This window comes from Sapajus apella, unplaced genomic scaffold (assembly GCF_009761245.1).
Source record: "Sapajus apella isolate SASKATOON/1434 unplaced genomic scaffold, GSC_monkey_1.0 scaffold19, whole genome shotgun sequence".
Taxonomy (NCBI): domain Eukaryota; kingdom Metazoa; phylum Chordata; class Mammalia; order Primates; family Cebidae; genus Sapajus; species Sapajus apella.
The window spans coordinates 20,491,790-20,509,867 of NW_022436959.1; the positions used below are offsets into that span (position 1 = coordinate 20,491,790).

The window sequence follows — 18,078 nt, forward strand, 5'->3', positions numbered from 1 at the left end:
TGTGTGTGTGTGTTGCTCTGTTTGATATTTTCAGAGTTCTCAAAATCTTACAGACACCAATCAGCACCATCAGTTAACCACTATGCAGACTGCTGAATTGGCTAACAGATCTGGAATTTTCTCAAAATTCTCAGTGAATGGCTCATTTGTACTGTAGGAAATAATACAAAATGAACTAGTCAAAAATATATATAGTTTATCTTCAAGTTTAGATAATAACTGGGTCTAGCTTATCCAATTGCTATTAAAGACTTCACTTTAGTGAATGGATCAGAATGGCCTGGTTTTAATATATAAGATAAACTGTATAGACAGAGTGATTTCAACCTACTGCTATTTGGTTTTATAACTGCTCAAGTTTTTAATTAGTTTGTTGTCTTAAATAAGTAAATGTTCCTACTTGAAATCTTATTTACACCATTTTTTGGCATAGACTCACTTTTCCAAAGGCATTTGATTCTAAACATTAACCAAAGTTTAACGTCAGCTAGCCGGATATATATTATCATAAAGTCCGAAATAATGGCAATTGACAGCATGACATCAGAGCAACATAAAAGACACCATTTATAGAGCTGCAGCACTAAAAATGTTCAACCCAAAGTTAACTTTCTTTTCCCTCTGCTGTACCTCGATATTCAGACTCACAAAGAACAAAAGGAACCAGAGAAAAATAATACTGGTAAAAATGATATCCTGTCCTCAAGAGTCATGCAGTGACTGTGGGGCTTTCCAGACAGAACTAACAGAGCAAGAAAAATTAGGGGTAAATGTCACTGGATCTTAGGATCGAGATAAATTGTCAACCATTCTAAAAGGGTGAAGAATCTACCTAGAAGGCTCTAACAAATAGGTGTCAATTAACAACATAATCTGATTCCTGGCTTAAATATAGCAGCAATTACAGGAATGTTTCTGCTCTCCATTGGGCCTGTCACATCTCTGTGGTCAGCCTTCCACCAGTTTCTCTTAGCACTTGTTGGTAGGGTGCATTGTGTCTAAGAACCCAGGTGTTAGAGAGGAGAGCTAGATTCAAATTCCAGTTCAGCCATTTTTAACCTATGTTAGATAAATCACCTAATTTGTTTCAAAACCTTCATTGCTTTAAGTAAATAATCGTGTAATTGTATTAATAATAACAGTACCCACTTGGCAGATTGTTATAAGGGAAAGGGATAATGTAGCCAAACACCAAGCATAGGGCCTAACAAGTGTTTGATAAATAGTAATTATTCATTCAATAAATACTTATCCAATATTGCCAACTGCAAAGAATCATGAGTTGAATAAATTGAGTTGAATTCCCTCCTAATCTTCATATATTTTGAACCCTTCCCTGCAACAACCGAAGGATGAAAAGAGCAAATATTTTTATCACCACTAATAGGAATATTTTCTGACAGCCCACATGTGTAGTCCAGCACACATTATCTGTATGTCAGGGCATCTTAGAACATTTGTATTATCATATTGCCATGATAATAGCTTGAAATTTGGGGACACTCACTCTCCTTTTCATCTGCAGACCCAACCTCCATTCTCCCTGAAACTGCCTCTGCAAAAATTGTAACTGAGAAAATTATGATACTAAAAGATATCTGACCTAACCAATCCCATCTTGCTTCTAATCTCCAAGCAGTCCTTATTCATTTCTGGGCATAGGTTGAACTAACTTTGGGAGGAACTTAGTTTATAGTTTGACTTTAAAACAAAGATGGCAACAGCCCTGTCTCAAAATAAACTCCCTTCCCGCCTGGGGACTAGACTGCCTTTGCAGGACTCACAAATTAGCTGCAAGGTAAGAAATTATGTTTTAGGAGTCATGTAACTGGAGGCTGCAAAATTCTAAACCTCCCAAATTTCTCCTCGGGATAACATCACCGTTGTAAAACCTAATGTCAGTACTTGAGATACGTTGCAGACCTTGTACTTGGTAAATCAGCCACAACACTCACATGGATAAACTGGCTCATCTGATCTTGTGGTCCTCACCCAGAAACTGACTCAGTAAAAGAGGACAGTTTCGACTCCCTGTGATTTTATCTCTGACCCATGTTCTGACCCCCTATTCACCAAATTATCCTTAAAAACCCCAGTCCCTGAGTTTTAGGGGAGAATGATTTGAGTAACAATAAAACTCTGGTCCCCTGTCCAGCCAGATCTGTGTGAATTAAACTGTCGCTATTGCAATTCCCCTGTCTTGATAAATTGGCTCTGTCTAGAGCAGTGGGCTAGGTGAACCTGCTGGCTGGTTATACCCACTCATATTTATATTTAGCTTATGAATAAAAGCTCAGTCTTTAGAATCAGATAGGTGTTTGATTCCTGGTTTCAACATGTAGTCATTGAGAAATCATGGTCAAATTACTAATCTCTATGAACTTATTTACCTCATCTACCCAACTGGAATTGTAATAGCTGCTTTATATTATTGTAAGGATTAGAAATACATTATTGTACATTTCCGGTATATAGTTGGCTTTCAATAGATTGGCTTTCAATTAAACTATCATTACAGTTTTTTGTGTTATTTCTCCCTATTCTAAACTTTATCTTAAACTGAGTTATTTCAGTCTTTGCACTGATAAAAATCTCAGAGAAAAACTTTTAGGGTTTTAGACAAAATGGAGTAGATATATTTCTTTCTGTTCTTCTTACTAAGTACAGCTAAAAATCATGGATATTAAAAATAAAACAAACATAACAAGACTCTAAGACATAGAGAAGAAGGCAAACCAGAGACCTTGGAACTGGAGGAATAACACAGTGGTGAGTTCCCTGAGATTTTTTATTTGTTTGTTTTGCCTCAAATATTGTGAAAATTGAGACAGAAGAATCTGGCAATCTCAAACTTCCAATGGGCACAGACAAAATAAGCTCCAAGAAAGGCACAGACAAGAAAGACAAAAACTTTTGGACAATAACCACTATACTCTGGCCAGATACGGTTGGAAAAGTTAATGCTTCACTACCACTTTTGTCAGCAAATGCCAAATGGAAAGCCAGGACATCCACCACCACCTGGGGATAATGAGGCTCCACCTCCTATGGTGATGGTGTCAGGAAGAACAACTGAGAGGCAAGGACTTTCACCACTCTCAGAATTCATGTCCAGAATACATTCAAAAACAAACAAAAAAACATTCATCATACCAAGGAACCATGAAAATCTCAACTTGAATAAGAAAAATCAATCAACAGATGTCAACATGGAGACGACACAGATGTTGGGATTACCTGGCAAGGATTTTAAAGCAGCCATCATAAAGGTACTTCAGTGAGCAATTACAGACATGCTTAAGGCAAATTTAAAAATTAGAAAGTCTCAGTGAAGAAACAGAAGAAAAAATAAAAAGAAAAACCAAATGGAAATTTTGAAGTGGAGAAGTACAAATGAAATTTTTAAGAAAATAACTTAATAGATGGGCTCAAAAAAGGAATGAAGAAAACAGAGGAAAGAATTAGCAAACTTGAAGACAGAAGAAAAACATCACTAAATATGAACAATAGAGAATGTGATGAAAAAATGAACACAGCCTCACGGGGCTTGTGGGATTATAACAAAAGTTTCAACATTCAGGTCACTGGCTTCTTTGAAGGAAAGGAAAGAGATGTCGGGCTGAAAAAATATTTTAAAAAAGTAAGTTTACTGACAGATTTCCAGTTTGACAAAAGATAGAAATCCACAGAATCCAGATAGAAAACAGAAATTTAACATATGATAATAAAATTTCTGAAAACTAAAGACAAAGTCCTAAAAAGCAGGGAGAAAAACAATGCATGACACATACGGGAAAACAATTGAAAAGACAGCAGATTTCTCAGAGAAACCCTGGAAGCCAGGAGCAGGGACAACATTTTTCCATTGTTGAAAGAAAAAACTGTGAACCTAGCATCCTGTATTTGGAGAATCAAGGAATTCTCCAGTTCATGAAACTTAAAAGAATTTGTTGTCAGCATCTAACCCAAAAAGAATGGCTAAAGAAAATTTTTGAAACAGAATGCAAATGGTAAAAAAGGAATTTTGGAACATCAGGAAGAAGAAACAGCAGAAAGAGTAAGAATATAGGGAAGTACAATATATTTGTCTTCTTCTTTTGAGTTTTCCAAATTATGTTTGATGGCTAAAGCAAAAATTATAGTATTATATGATGTGGTGCTAAAGATACATACAGAAAATACTTAAGACAACTCTGTCATAAAAAGGAGAAGGTAAAGAGACCTAAAGGGAGGTAAAGTTTTTACCCTTCACTTAAACTGGTAAAATGTCAATGTCAGTTAACTGTTAAGATTAGATAGATAAATACATAGAGAAAATGTAATATGTAGAGTAACCACCAGAATATCTAAACAAAGAGATACACTCAGAAATGCTATAGATAAGTCAAAATGGAATTCTAAAAACCGTTCACATAACCTACAGGAAGACAGGAAAAAGGTCTCATTCTTTTTAAGCTCGGGTAGAAATTGCTAATGGCTTAGCCATGCTTAACCCGATATAAGTTGTACCTCAACTTCAACTTCCCTCTATTCTGAATACTGATTTTATCATGAGTCAATAGTCAATGTGCCCCCCACTAATAGCCATTACAGTCTCACATTCAATATTAATCCGAAAGTAAATTAAGGAAAATAATACTTATGATGATTGTCTGAAGAACAAGGGGCCTGTTTTGCCAAAGAATTAATATAGCCCTGGGTCAAGCAGGGGCACAAGAGCACAAGAGATAAAGCCCTTAGACTGCACTGAATTGTACCCCTCTCCTAGCTCTGCCATACACACACAGGAAAGCTTTTATTATATCAATGTTTCATTTTGGTACATTAATGTGAATGCTTTTCAAAGAGATAGCCCTGTACCTAATGTTAACAACAATAGTGGTATCTTCCACTTATTGGATACCTGTTATATGCCAGAGATCTTGTAAAAATTATTATTAATCCTTAAAACAAGCCCTGCAAGGCAGATATTATCTCATTTACAAGTGTCTGGACCAGAAAGTGTGCTTATACCTGGCTCACCTGAGTAAGTGTTCTGGCTCCACTTACTCACTCTGTGACCGTACGGAGAATTTTATTGAGAGAATTTATTACTTCAGTGTTCTCATTAGGAGAAAATGGCAGAAGAAATCGAGTTCAAGAGAGAGAAATATTGCTAACATAAATTAGATTCACAAGGCCAACAAAAACCCAAAGTCATTAAGCCATGAGAGTGGAATGAATCTATGAAAACTCAATGAAGACAGAACAAGAGAAAAATATTTTCAGCCACGATTAATTAAAGGAACAATATGTCAAACTACCCTGAGTTTAGCTTCTCAAGGTAAGAGATAACCATGCACAGGAATTCTACAAATTTCAGAATAGCAGGTAATTAAATACTCCAAGATGTAGAGGACAGCTGAAAGAGCAATTCTTGCAGTCAGCTTCTGGTACAGTGGGTGGGTTTCTATTCATGTTCTGGAGACATATTTGCATATCAGAAGCTATCATATCTCACCCTGGGAATTCTCCTACTGCCTTTCACTATAACATGTAGCATTTTATTTTATTTTTATGGGTACATAATAGGCGCCTATATTTATGTGGTACATACATAGTAGGTGCATATATTTATATACCTAGCAATGGGATTAGTGGATCATATGGTAGCTCTATTTTAATTTGTTTGAGGAACCCCCAAACTGTTCTCTATAGTGGTGGTACTAATTTACATTCCCACCAACAGTGTACAAGGGTTCCCTTTTCTCCATATCCCTGACAGCATTTGTTATTGCTTGTCTTTTTTGGAAGAAAAAAAAAGCCATTTTAACTGGGGTGAGATGATATCCCATTGTAGTTTTGTTTTGCATTTCTCTGATGATCAGTGATGTTGAGCACCTCTTTGTAGACCCCTTTGCCGTTTGTATGTCTTCTTCGGAGAAATGTCTATTCAGATCTTTTGCTCATTTTTAAAGCAGGTTATTAGAATTTTCACCTATAGAGTTTTTTGAGTTTCTTATATATTCTGGTTATCAATCTCTTACGTCTTATCAGATGGATAGTTTGCAGATATTTTCTCCCACTATATGGGCTGTCTCTTTGCTTGGTTGATTGTTTTGCCATGCAGAAGCATTTTGCTTGATGTGATTTTATTTGCCTATTTTTACTTTTGCTGCCTATGCTTTTGAGGTCTTACATAAAAAAGCTTTGCCCAGACCAATATCCTGGAGCATTTCCCCAATGTTTTCTTTTGGTAGTTTCATAATTTCAGGTCTAGATTTATGTCTTTCATTGATTTTAATTTTATTTTTGTATATGGTGAGAGATAAGGCCCTAGTTTCATTCCTCTGCCTAAGGATATCCAGTTTTCTCAATGCCATATATTGAAGAGATTGTCCTTTCCCCAATGGATGTTCTTGACACTTTTGTTGAAAATGAGTTCGCTGTAGATGTCTGGATTTGTTTCTGGGTTCACTATTCTGTTCCTTTGAATTTCTGTGTTATCAATTGTAATGTCTCCTTTTTCATCTCTGATTTATTTGGGCTTTCCCTGTTTTTCTTATTTTGGTTTCAAAAGCAACTTTTTGTTTCATTAATCTTTTGTATTTTTTATTTCAATTTCATGTATTTCTGCTTGATCTTTATTATTTCTTCTACTAATTTTGAGTTTGGTTTCCTCTTGCTTTTCTAGTTCTTTAAGATGCATTGTTGGGTTGCTTATTTGAAGTTATTCTCCTTTTTCAAATAGACACATTGCTATAACTTTCCTCTTAGCACTGCTTTTCACTAAATCCCATAGGTTCTGATATGTTATGTTTCCATTTACATTTGTGTCAATAAATTTTTTTAATTTCCCTCTTAATATCTTCATTGACCCACTGGTCATTCAAGAGCAAATTATTTAATTTCCAGGTGTTTATATAGTTTTCAAAATTTCTCTTGTTGTCGATTTCCAGTTTTATTCCATTGTGGTCAGAGAAGATGCTTGATATGATTTCAATTCTTTTGAATTTTTTAAGCCTTGTTTTGTTGTGACCTAAAATATGATCCATCTTTGACAATTATCCATGTGCTGAGAAGAAGAATGTGTATTCTGTAACCATTGGATGAAATGTTCTAGAAATATCAATTAGATACATTGTTCTATAGTAAAGATTAAGTCTGATGTTTCTTTGCTGATTTTGTCTGATCTGTCCAATGCTGAAAGTGTGGTGTTGAAGCTTCCAGCTATTATTGTATTGACATTAATCTCTCTCTTTACCTCTAATAATATTTGCTTTATTTATCTGAGTGCTCCAGTGTTGGGTGCATATATATTTACTATTGTTTTTGTTTGTTTGTTTGTTTTTGTTTTTCTTTTTTTTTTTTTTTTTGAGACGGAGTTTCGCTCTTGTTACCCAGGCTGGAGTGCAATGGCGCGATCTCGGATCACCGCAACCTCCGCCTCCTGGGTTCAGGCAATTCTTCTGCCTCAGCTTCCTGAGTAGCTGGGATTACAGGCACGCACCACCATGCCCAGCTAATTTTTTGTATTTTTAATAGAGACGGGGTTTCACCATGTTGACCAGGATGGTCTCGATCTCTTGACCTCGTGATCCACCCGCCTCGGCCTCCCAAAGTGCTGGGATTACAGGCTTGAGCCACCGCGCCCGGCCTATATTTACTATTGTTATATCCTCTTGCTAAACTGACCCCTTTATCATTAGATAATGACCTTCTTTGTCTTTTTGTCTCTTCTTATAGTTTTGGTCTCAAAATCTATTTTGTATAATATAAATATAGCTACTCCTGCTCTTTCTGGTTTCTACTTGCATGGATATCTTTTTCCATCCCTTTATTTTCAGTATATGTGTATCTTTATAGGTGAAGTGTATTTCTTGTAGGCAACAGACTATTGGGTCTTTTTTTTCCTTTATCCATTCAGCCACTCCATGACTTCTGATTGGAAAGTTTAATCGACTTTCAATGTTATTATTGGTAAGTAAGGACTAACTCCTGTCATTGTTTTGCTTTCTGGTTGTTTCATTGTCTTCTTTTCCTTTATCCCTGTTTTTGCATCTTGCTTTTAGTAAAGGTGATTTTCTCTGGTAGTATAATTCCTTGTTTTTTATTTGTTTTGTTTCTGTTGTAGTTTTTTTTTTATTTGAGGTTACCATGAGGCTTGCAAATAATATCTTATAAACCATTATTTTAAACTGATGACAACTTAATACTAATTGCCTTAAAAAAAGCTAATGAGCAGAAAGAAAACCAGTGAAAACTCTACAATTTAACTTCATCCCTTTTCTTTTTAACTTTTTGTTGTGTCTACTTATATCTTATTATACTATCTCTTGAAGAGTTGTTGTAGTTATTATTTGTATAGGTTCATCTTGTACTCTTTCTACTCAACATATGAATAGTTTACACTCATATGTTGTTTTTTGACACAAAGATTCTGTTTTTCTGTGTACTTACTAGCAACAATGAGTTTTATAACTTCAGATGTTTTCTTATTGCTCATTAACATTCTTTTCTTTCAGACTGAAGAACTCCCTTTGGTGTTTCTTGTAAGACAGGTCTAGTGTTGATGAAATACCTCAGCTTTGTTTGTCTGGGGAAGCATCTCTCCTTTATATTTGAAAGACATTTTCACTGGATACACTAGTCTAAAATATTTTTTTTTCCTTCAGCACTTTAAATATTTCAAGCCACTCTCTCCCAGTCTACAAAGTTTGCATTGAGAAGTCTGCTGCCAGACTTACTGAAGCTCCTTTGTATGTTATTTTTTTCTTTTGTCTTGCTGGTTTTAGGATCCTTTTTTATCCTTGGCTTTTGGATGTTTTATTATTAAATGTCCTGAGGTAGTCTTATTTGGCTTAAATCTTCATACTATTCTATAACCTTTTGTACATGGATGTTGATATCTTTCTCTAGGTTTGGGAAGTTATTATTATCCCTTTGAATAAACTTTCTACTCTGCGCACGCTCTCTCCCCCTCTCCCCCTGCACGCCTCTCTCTCTCTCTGCCTCCTCCTTAAGACCAATAACTCTTAGATTTGCCCTTTTGAGCTATTTTCTACATCTTGTAGGCATGCTTCATTGTTCTTCCTTTTTCCTCTTGTCTCCTCTGATTGCGTATTTTCAAATAGCCTGTTTTTGAGCTAATTCTTTCTGCTGCTTGATAAATTTTACTATTCAGAGACTGATGCATTATCCAATATGTCAACTGCATTTTTCAGCTCCAGAATATTTGTTGGATTCTTTTTAATTATTTAAATCTCTTTGTTAAATATCTCTGATGGGATTCTGAGTTTCTTCTCCATGTTACCTTGGATTTTGTTGAGCTTCCTCAAAACAGTTATTTTGAATTCACTATCTAAAAGGTCATATAATTATGTATCACTGGGATATGTCACAGGTTCCTTATTTGTTTGGTGAGGTTATGTTTTCCTGGATGGTCTTGATGCAGGGGGATGTTCATCTGTGTCTGGGCATTAAAGAGTTAGATATTTATTGTAGTCTTCAGAATCTGGGCCTGTTTGTATCCGTTCTTCTTAGGAAGGCTTTCTAGGTATTCAAAGGGACTTGGGTGTTGTAATCTAGTCTTTCTTCACTGCAGCCATATCTGCTTTAGGGGAAACCCCAAGCCCAGTAACGCTGTTGCTCTTGCAGACTCATAGAGGTACCACCTTGGTTGTCTTGGGTGAGATCCAGAAGAATTCCCTGGATTACCAGGCAGAGACTGCTTCCCACAAGCAAACACAGTCTCTCTCTGTGATGAGCCACTTGGAGCTGGAGGGGTGCTGAAAAATCACCCCTGTGGCCACCACCACTACAACTTTTCTGGGTCAGACCTGAAGCCAGTAAAGCACTGGGCCCAGAGCATACCAGCTGTGTTCACCCAAGGCTCAAGGAGTCTATACAGTAGGTGGCAAATCCAGCCAGGCTTGTGTCCCTCCCTTCAGGGCGGTAGGTTTCTCTTGGCCCTGGGCAGGTTCAGAGATGCCATCCAGGAGCCAAGGCCTGCAACAGAGAAACTTAGGGATCTATCTGGCACTCTATTCTACTACAACTGAGCTAGCATCCAAGCCTTAAGAAAAAGTTCTTCTTATTCTTCCCTCCCCTTTTCTCAAGTGGAGGAATCTCTCCCTATGGTCACTAGTGTCCCAGGCCCACTGTGAGCATGGCCTGGCTACTGCCAATGTTCATTCAAGGCCCAAGGGCTCTTCAATCAGCTATGGTGAATGCTGCCACTCCCATATCTGTCCCTTCAGGGCAGTGGGCTCCTCTCTGGCCCAGGGCAGGTCCAGAAATGCTGTCCAGAAGCCAAGGACTGAAACTGGAGAGTCCAGGATCTCTCTTGTTGCGGTACCCCACTGTGGCTGGGCGGGTACTCATGCTGCAAGACAAAGTCATCTTTATGCTTCTCTCTTCTTTTCTCAAGCAGAAGGAGTTCTTCCCCACAGCCACCACAGCTGGGAATATACTGGGTCACACCTGAGGCCAGCATGGCTCTGAGTCTTACCCAAGGCCACAGCAAGTATTTCCTGGCTGTCACTGCTGAATATTCAGGACCCAAGGGCTCTTTAGGCAGCAGGTGATGAATCCTCCGAGTACTGGGTCCTTCCTTTCAAAGCAGTGGATTCCCTTTTGGCACAAGGTGTATTTAGAAATGTCATCTGGGAGCTAGAGCCTGGAATAGGAGCCTCAGGACTATGGAGGTCTATCTACTGTGGTTGAACAGGTATCCAAGTTGCAAGACAAATTACTCTTTACTCTCCCCTCTCCTCTTCTAAAGCAGAGGGAAGGGGTTTCTCCTGGAGCTGTGAGCTGCACTGCCTGGGGTTGGGGCGGAGTGGTGGTGCAAGCACTCCCTTGGCCACCCTACAAGGTGTCTCAGTAGGTCACACGTACCTGAGTCCACTCTTCCACAGGAGTTGCAGTCCTTACGGCCTAGACTGCCTTTCAAGTTTATTCAAGGCTCACAGCAGTATAGCCCATGGTGGCAGGGCTTGCTATAAGTCAGGTTGTAGCTGCTGGGATTGATGATTTGCCCTTGGCTCGGCCTGGTCTAAATGCTCCTTCTGTGGGTGCCAACTGAGTTCTGCCCTGTACTGCTCTTTGCCATGACAGGGCAGCACTGAGTTCCAATGCAAAGTTCCATAATCACTGCACTCTCTCTGTCACCACAAGCACACAGATTCTCTGTTCCACGTGGCTGCTGTCAGAGGATGGGGAAGGGCATTGTCAGTGATTCAAGGCTGTCTCCAACCCCCTTTCAGTACCTCTTTCCTTGATAAGATGTAAAAACCAAGCATTGTGACCACTAATCTTATTTTTAGTTGTTATGAAGGTGTTTTTTACATGAATAGGTGTTGAGCTTGGCGTTCCTATGGGGAGGACCATCACTGGAGGCTTCTATTTGGCCATCTTGCTCCCAAATTTCCAGGCAGCCTTTTCTTGAAGAGTGAGATGATTTGGAATCTTGTCCAGTTTTGCACTAAAGCAGCGGGTGTTTGGTAGAGCCCTTAACTCATCTTGGCCTATTTCCTCATTTATAAAATAAGGGATCTGGATTAATTGATCTCTAAAACCATTCTCAAATGTAAAATCCTGTCATTCTACTGAAAAAATTTTAGAGACGAACTTCTATGCCTACTTGCTTGAAGAACATTGTAATTATAATTCTGGTCAACTTGTGGGCTATTACTCAATGTCCACTAATTTTTGTGAAAGTTAACACAACTGCGTAATAACCAATCTTTTTCATTCTTTTCATAGTGTATTTTTTAGTTATTTCAATTCTCTGGAACACTAATTCATACTAATCTTTTCTCCTAGAATATTTATTTTTGTCTTTTTCTTCCTATGACCATAAACTTCTCTTTCCACAGCAGTCAGATGCTACATAAGATATTTCCCAATGACCATTAATGTGAATCACCAAAGAGGAGGTTGCTAGATCCACATGCACGAGCAACCATTATGAAAAACACAACTGTAAACACAAGTCCCCCCAACCAAGCAAGTTCACAGGACATAAGATGGTTTGATACATCTGTGAAGCAAGTGTGTTGTCGTCAGCCACCATATCTTTGAGCGCTAGAGTAGCTGGTGATGCTACCTTTTGAGCCTCATTTTTCCTTATATTAACTGGAATAATATCTGTCCTACTTTCTCAAGCAGTGGTTTTGAGTCAAATGATGTAATGTAAATTAAAAAACTGTACACGAGAGCATTATTGACATTAAAGAGTATAAGTGGTTTTATTTTTCTCTAAATAAACTGCACATTTGCACATTATCATGTCAACTAAGCTGTGGTCTGAGTCTGTAACATATCTATTTTAATGAGACGGATTTTTTTTTTTTTTGAAACGGAGTTTCACTCTTGTTACCCAGGCTGGAGTGCAATGGCACGATCTCGGCTCACCACAACCTCCGCCTCCTGGGTTCAAGGAATTCTCCTGCCTCAGCCTCCCGAGTAGCTGGGACTACAGGTGTGCGCCACCATGCCCAGCTAATTTTTGTATTTTTAGTAGAGACGAAGTTTCACCATGTTGACCAGGATGGTCTCCATCTCTTGACATCATGATCCACCCGCCTCGGCCTCCCAAAGTGCTGGGATTATAGGCGTGAGCCACCACGCCGGGCCAAGAAGTTTTTTACATTAATTCAAGATTTTCTGAAATTTGTTCCATGAATGTTAATATCTTATAAATAATTACAACAATGAAGCTCCTTACATTTTTTGTATTAAATAGGCTGAATAAATGCTTAGTTAAGCAAAGTTAAATAACTTCTTTCCTGCAAAACTTCATAAAACCTTTAATATGCCAATGTGCAATCTTCCATGGGATCCTTACTATATAATACATATGATTTCCAAGCCTCTTTGACCATAGAACCATTTTTTTAGGAAACATCTCTTGGAAATACTGCCCAGCAAGTATCACTTAAGAACAGCACTAATAAATTGTTTTCTCTTGTATAACTTGCTGAATGAAGCAGAGCCCATTCAGCATGTACCCCAGAGGTAAAATTTTAGACACACATCTAGAAGAAAAGTAAAGTAGCTAATACTGATTCCAGCTGGGTTAATCACTTTTCTAATAACATTAAAACAAATAGGGATTCTGAGCAGCAGGCATTTGATAGAAAATGCATCTGTTGATTCCCAGGTTTTGAAGTAAAACCATAGGTAAGTGAATGTCATTTGGTCCAGATTCACCTACCCAAATCATTACAGCTGTTCTCCCTCCTCATTTCCCAACTATATTGTAATAATCCTTTGCTTTTACTATTTTTTTTCTTCTCCTCAAAACTTAAGGCCCTGAACTTTTTGGCACATTTCTGGGGGAGCTGGTGAAGGACAGAATAGTGTAGTAAATAAGAACTTATTCAGGAGCTGGACTGCCTGGATCCACCCTATGTGTGGCCTTGGGCAAGTTCTTCACTTCCATTGGCCTCGGTTTCCTCTTATATAAAGCAAATATAATATAAATATACTCACTTTCTAATTTAGGAACTAAATAGATTTGAATAAATATCTTGCTATTTAAACTCCTACTACTTGTTATCTTAAAAGAGGAACCAAATTTATTTGGATGGTATAATATTGTCATTTTTCAATTTTGCTACTCAAACTCAGTAATAAAATAGATTTGATAGCAATGTTTGCTGTACTTATATCAAAGAATTGTTATGAGCATTAAAGTAAGCACTTATGAGAGTATCTGGCAATAGTGTTTGCTATTTCTATTATTCTAGCTAATATAATATTCCATAAAAATATTAATAATAGACTTCTAGGCATTTTATTCTTATTTAACACAGGTTCTTGCTACTATAATTCAAAGTGTTATTAAAGGACTGAACATCAGGTTTTACTTATGTATTCATTTGTTTTGTTTTTTTTCTTAATTTAGGAAATAAAAAAACATGGGGCTATGAACTAGGAGATCTCAATTCTAGCCTTGTTTCCGCAACGTATTGATCATAGCATGTTAGGCAGAAAAATAATCTCCTGAATTTTCAGCTTGCTCTTCAGAAAAATTGAACTAATACCTACTCTTCATGCCTGGTTAAGCAAAGTTAAATAGAGACTACCCTCCTAGGGCAGAGACTTTATTTTCTCTATGCTAGCAGGGTTGGCAGAGAAAATGAATATAGAAGTCTTCTGCAAACAGTAACTCTCAAGAAAGAGGCTGGCTGTCACTCCACTTAAATAACTTCTTATTTTATTTGGGGTATGAGATTACAAAATTACAATCCTAATCCTAAATCCTGTATGAAACCGAGTCATGAACAAATCTATTGTTGCAGAGGAAAGCAGAACGTATTTCACGCTGATTAGGAGACTGGTGGTTAGACAATGGGACGTTTTAAAAATAATATTCACTGAAGCAAGGAACATTTATTCAGCACCTACTAGGTACCAGGAATTGTTGTTGGTGCAAGCCCGCTGGAATCATGGAGCATGTGACTCATTACCTACAGAACCAGATGTTCATGTAAATTTCCCCTCTTACCTGCCACGTTACTGATCCTTATCAAGTCACATATTTCTGGTCAAGCTTCCTTTCTTTGTAAAAATGGCCCCCAATTCATGACACTAAGACGGTAAGATCATGTACTAAAGTGTTTGCATTTCCTCAACAGGAAAGTATAACTGAAAACCAGTCTTGCTTATCAGTAATATATCAGGGGACTGATTTCCAACAGCAATGTCTGCTTTGTTGTTCATTCATGTTCTTTTCTCGGAAATTTAATAAACATTATCTAAAAGGTCATGAGTCCTTCCTGGATAGCAGCACCAAAGGTATTTGTATAGCATTTAATATTTAGCCAGCCCTTTACAATATCACTGTTTATTTTCCTCCTAGCAACCCAACATAGTTCATTACTATATTCTTTTTTTAAAATGGAGAAGCTAAGGCCCCAATGCATACACAATGTATCGAATGTAACAACCAATATTATAATCACTCTTTTAGTCAAGTGAGAAGTCAACAAGTTAAGTAACATTTTTAGTTTAAAAAATAAAAGGCCTGGGGTGGTGGTTCACACCTGTAATTCCGGCATTTTGGGAGGCCGAGGTGGGTGGATCGCCTGAGGACAGGAGTTGGAGACCAGCCTAACAAACATGGAGAAATCCCATCCCTATTAAAAATACAAAATTAGCTGGGTGTGGTGGTGCATGCCTGTAATCTCAGCTACTCGGGAGGCTGAGGCAGGAGAATCATTTGAACCCAGGAGGCAGAGGTTGTAGTGAGCCAAGATCATGCCACTGCACACCAGCCTGGGCAACAAGAACAAGACTTCATCTCAAAAGTAAATAAATAAATTATGCCCTATGTATAACTGATCATGCAAAGAGGATTTAATTCTAGAAGGAAAAAAAGGCTCAAATAGAATATGCACCCCATGCCACGCAATAAAAAACATTACTATATTATTTAATACAACAGGAACTCTCCTTTCTCTCTCTATCATCTTCCTCTTATCCCAATATCTGCTAAATGACCCATAAAATATGCTGTCAGCTTATCTGATGCTAATATGAAACTGAAAAAAAAAGAAAACCAATCGAAAAGTCCCTAAGTGAAAGGTAACTCCACAATCTCTACTGTATGATTTCTTTAACTGAAAAGCAATTTACTTTTCAGAAGGAAGGTCATAAACCCTGGCTGTCTGAAGTCATGCTCTCTGATCTCAGCTACTTTGGGAGGCTGAGTAGTTTCAAGTCTTTTCCTTCTACAATACCCAACTTCGCTTAAGTAGACAAAACCACCTCCCATCTACATGCGTGGGTAAAACCAACCAAACTGAACTCCATCAGCTTCCCTCCCACTGTCCTCCAAAATTTTACCTGTTGCTGAAGAAGAGATATTCTATCTTCTGATTGTCAAGGAAAACCTTTCCTCCAGTTTTTCCACTGCTTCACCATGGATCTTTTTGTCTCTTCAATTCTTGCAGTCCTTGGGAATCCTTTCCTTGTTACCTCTAACAAGCTCAGACAGCCTCTGCTCTAAAATAAGCCTTTATCAGCCCTGGCTGCTCCCTCAGACTATCATCCTTCCTTGCCACCAATCTCTTGAGTTATTGGTATGTAGTTTTCCACAGATTATTTTCCAGCAAATTACATCTTAAAGACCTAAAAACTGACTTTTGTTCCCAATTACCTACTTTAAGATCATATAAAAAGGCACACATATTCCTTCAGCAAATAATTTTGAAACGCATACTACACTCAGTGCTGGAAGTGCAACAATGACAAAGAGCATGTAATATAGCAGGGGAAACAATCAAGTCACAGATGAACAGATTAAAAAATACTTGCAGATACTGAAGTATTTGTGAAATAGCTATGAAGGGAAGAAATGGGAAAATGATAGACAGGAGCAAGGAAAGCCTACTTACTTGGATACAATGGCTACAGAGGCTTTTCTGAAATGGTGCAAAAAATAGCCAGTTGTAGCCTAGGCAACATGGCAAGATCCCATCTCTACTAAAAATACAAAAATATAGCCAGGCATGGTGCCACATGCCTGTAGTCCCAGCTACTCAGGAGGCTGAGGTGGGAGGATCACTTGAGCCCAGGGTGCAGAGGTTGCAGTGAACTAAGATTGTGCCACTGCACTCCATGTCACTGCATGCCAGCCTGGGTGACAGAATGAGACCCTGTATCGAAACAAAACAAAAATAGGGGAAGAGAGCCAAAGATCCGTCACCTTTCAAGGACCTAGAAGTAGGGTTTTGGCCTAGGTAACCGGGCAGAGATGTGGTTTGAGATACTCCCTGGACTCGCCGCCATGGGCATGTGCTTGCTTATTCCAGGAGTGTCTACTGCGTACATCCACAGGTTCACTAATGGCGGCAAGGAAAAAAGGGTTGCTCATGTTTTGTATCCATGGAATTTGGTGGAAAGAGATAGGCACATCTCTGGAGTTGATCTTTACTATAAGTCAAAGGGTTTGGAGAACATTGATTAAAGAAGCATTTTCCTGATTGATGAAAAAATAACTCAGTTATGGTCATCTACCCCTGCTAGAAGATTATACAGTATATTATGCAGCATGCAGTGTGTTATGTAGTGCTTAATAAAAATAAAATGAAATAAAAAATCAAAAAAAAATAGCCAGTTGTTCTAAGAAGAAAGCAGAACGATCCTTTACAATAGAGCAATGACATCTACAAAGAGCTGATGCAGAAAAGCACTTGGTGCCTTGAAGAAATGATCCAGTACAATTCAGCAGGTGGGGCGTAAAGTGAGGGACCAAGGACCCTGGAAAGAGAACTCCAAGAGCCAGGCAGCATTGAATGTTAGGACTCTGGTGTTAGTTTTTGTAGAAAATTCAGTCAGTCAAACAGAAAACATTACAGGTATTGATCGACTTACGACCTATGCAACTTACGACCATTTGACTTTACGATCACAATCGCTAGCCACGACTGCTCGGCGTCTGGCAGCACAAACGTTGCCCAGCTGGGCATACGACAGTGCGGACCAGCTTCCAGCAGCACTACCATCTCTGCGTGCATATAGCCTACTCAACTTACGACCAAATCGTGTTACGACCGGTCTGTCAGAACCAATCGTGGTCGTAAGTCGAGCACTAGCTGTATCTACAAGTGGGAGTTAATTTAAGACAAATAATTCCAGAGGGGAGATTCAACCTGGAGAGCCAGAGGCCCTAACAAGTAAAACACAGCATGGAAATACCCAAAAGCAGGTAACATTCAGAGATTCCAACAGACAGCATGAGGGAATTCTGAGAGCAGATAGCAGAGGTCCAGTTACTGAATGCCAGTTTTAGGAAGGTTCTGGAAGAATAAGGACGAGGCTTTATTTCAGAAGGACCACAACAGGAGGTAAAACTTATATACAGGAACCTAAATGAAGACCTAAACACAGGAAATAACACAGAAATCCATTTACTAAAATTCAGGTAACTTGTCCGGCCTCACTCCTGAGTCTGAGTTTTTAGTGGCTTAGAGTAAATAATAGAGAAGTTCACACTGAAAATAAACAGTTTGCAACCACGTGGTGGCTAACGCCTGGATGAGGCAGGCAGATTACGAGGTCAGGAGTTCAAGACCAGCCTGACCAACA

The 18,078-nt window shown here is 38.3% G+C and overlaps 1 pseudogene across 1 annotated transcript; it reads left to right on the forward strand.

The window, feature by feature from the left end:
- The first annotated feature begins 3,538 nt into the window (after positions 1-3,538).
- Positions 3,539-17,062, forward strand: LOC116557559 (annotated as a pseudogene). The gene is made up of 3 exons (XR_004271575.1): positions 3,539-3,549; positions 4,741-4,743; positions 16,672-17,062. The product of XR_004271575.1 is annotated as an NADH dehydrogenase [ubiquinone] 1 alpha subcomplex subunit 1 pseudogene (transcript).
- Positions 17,063-18,078: the final 1,016 nt, after the last annotated feature.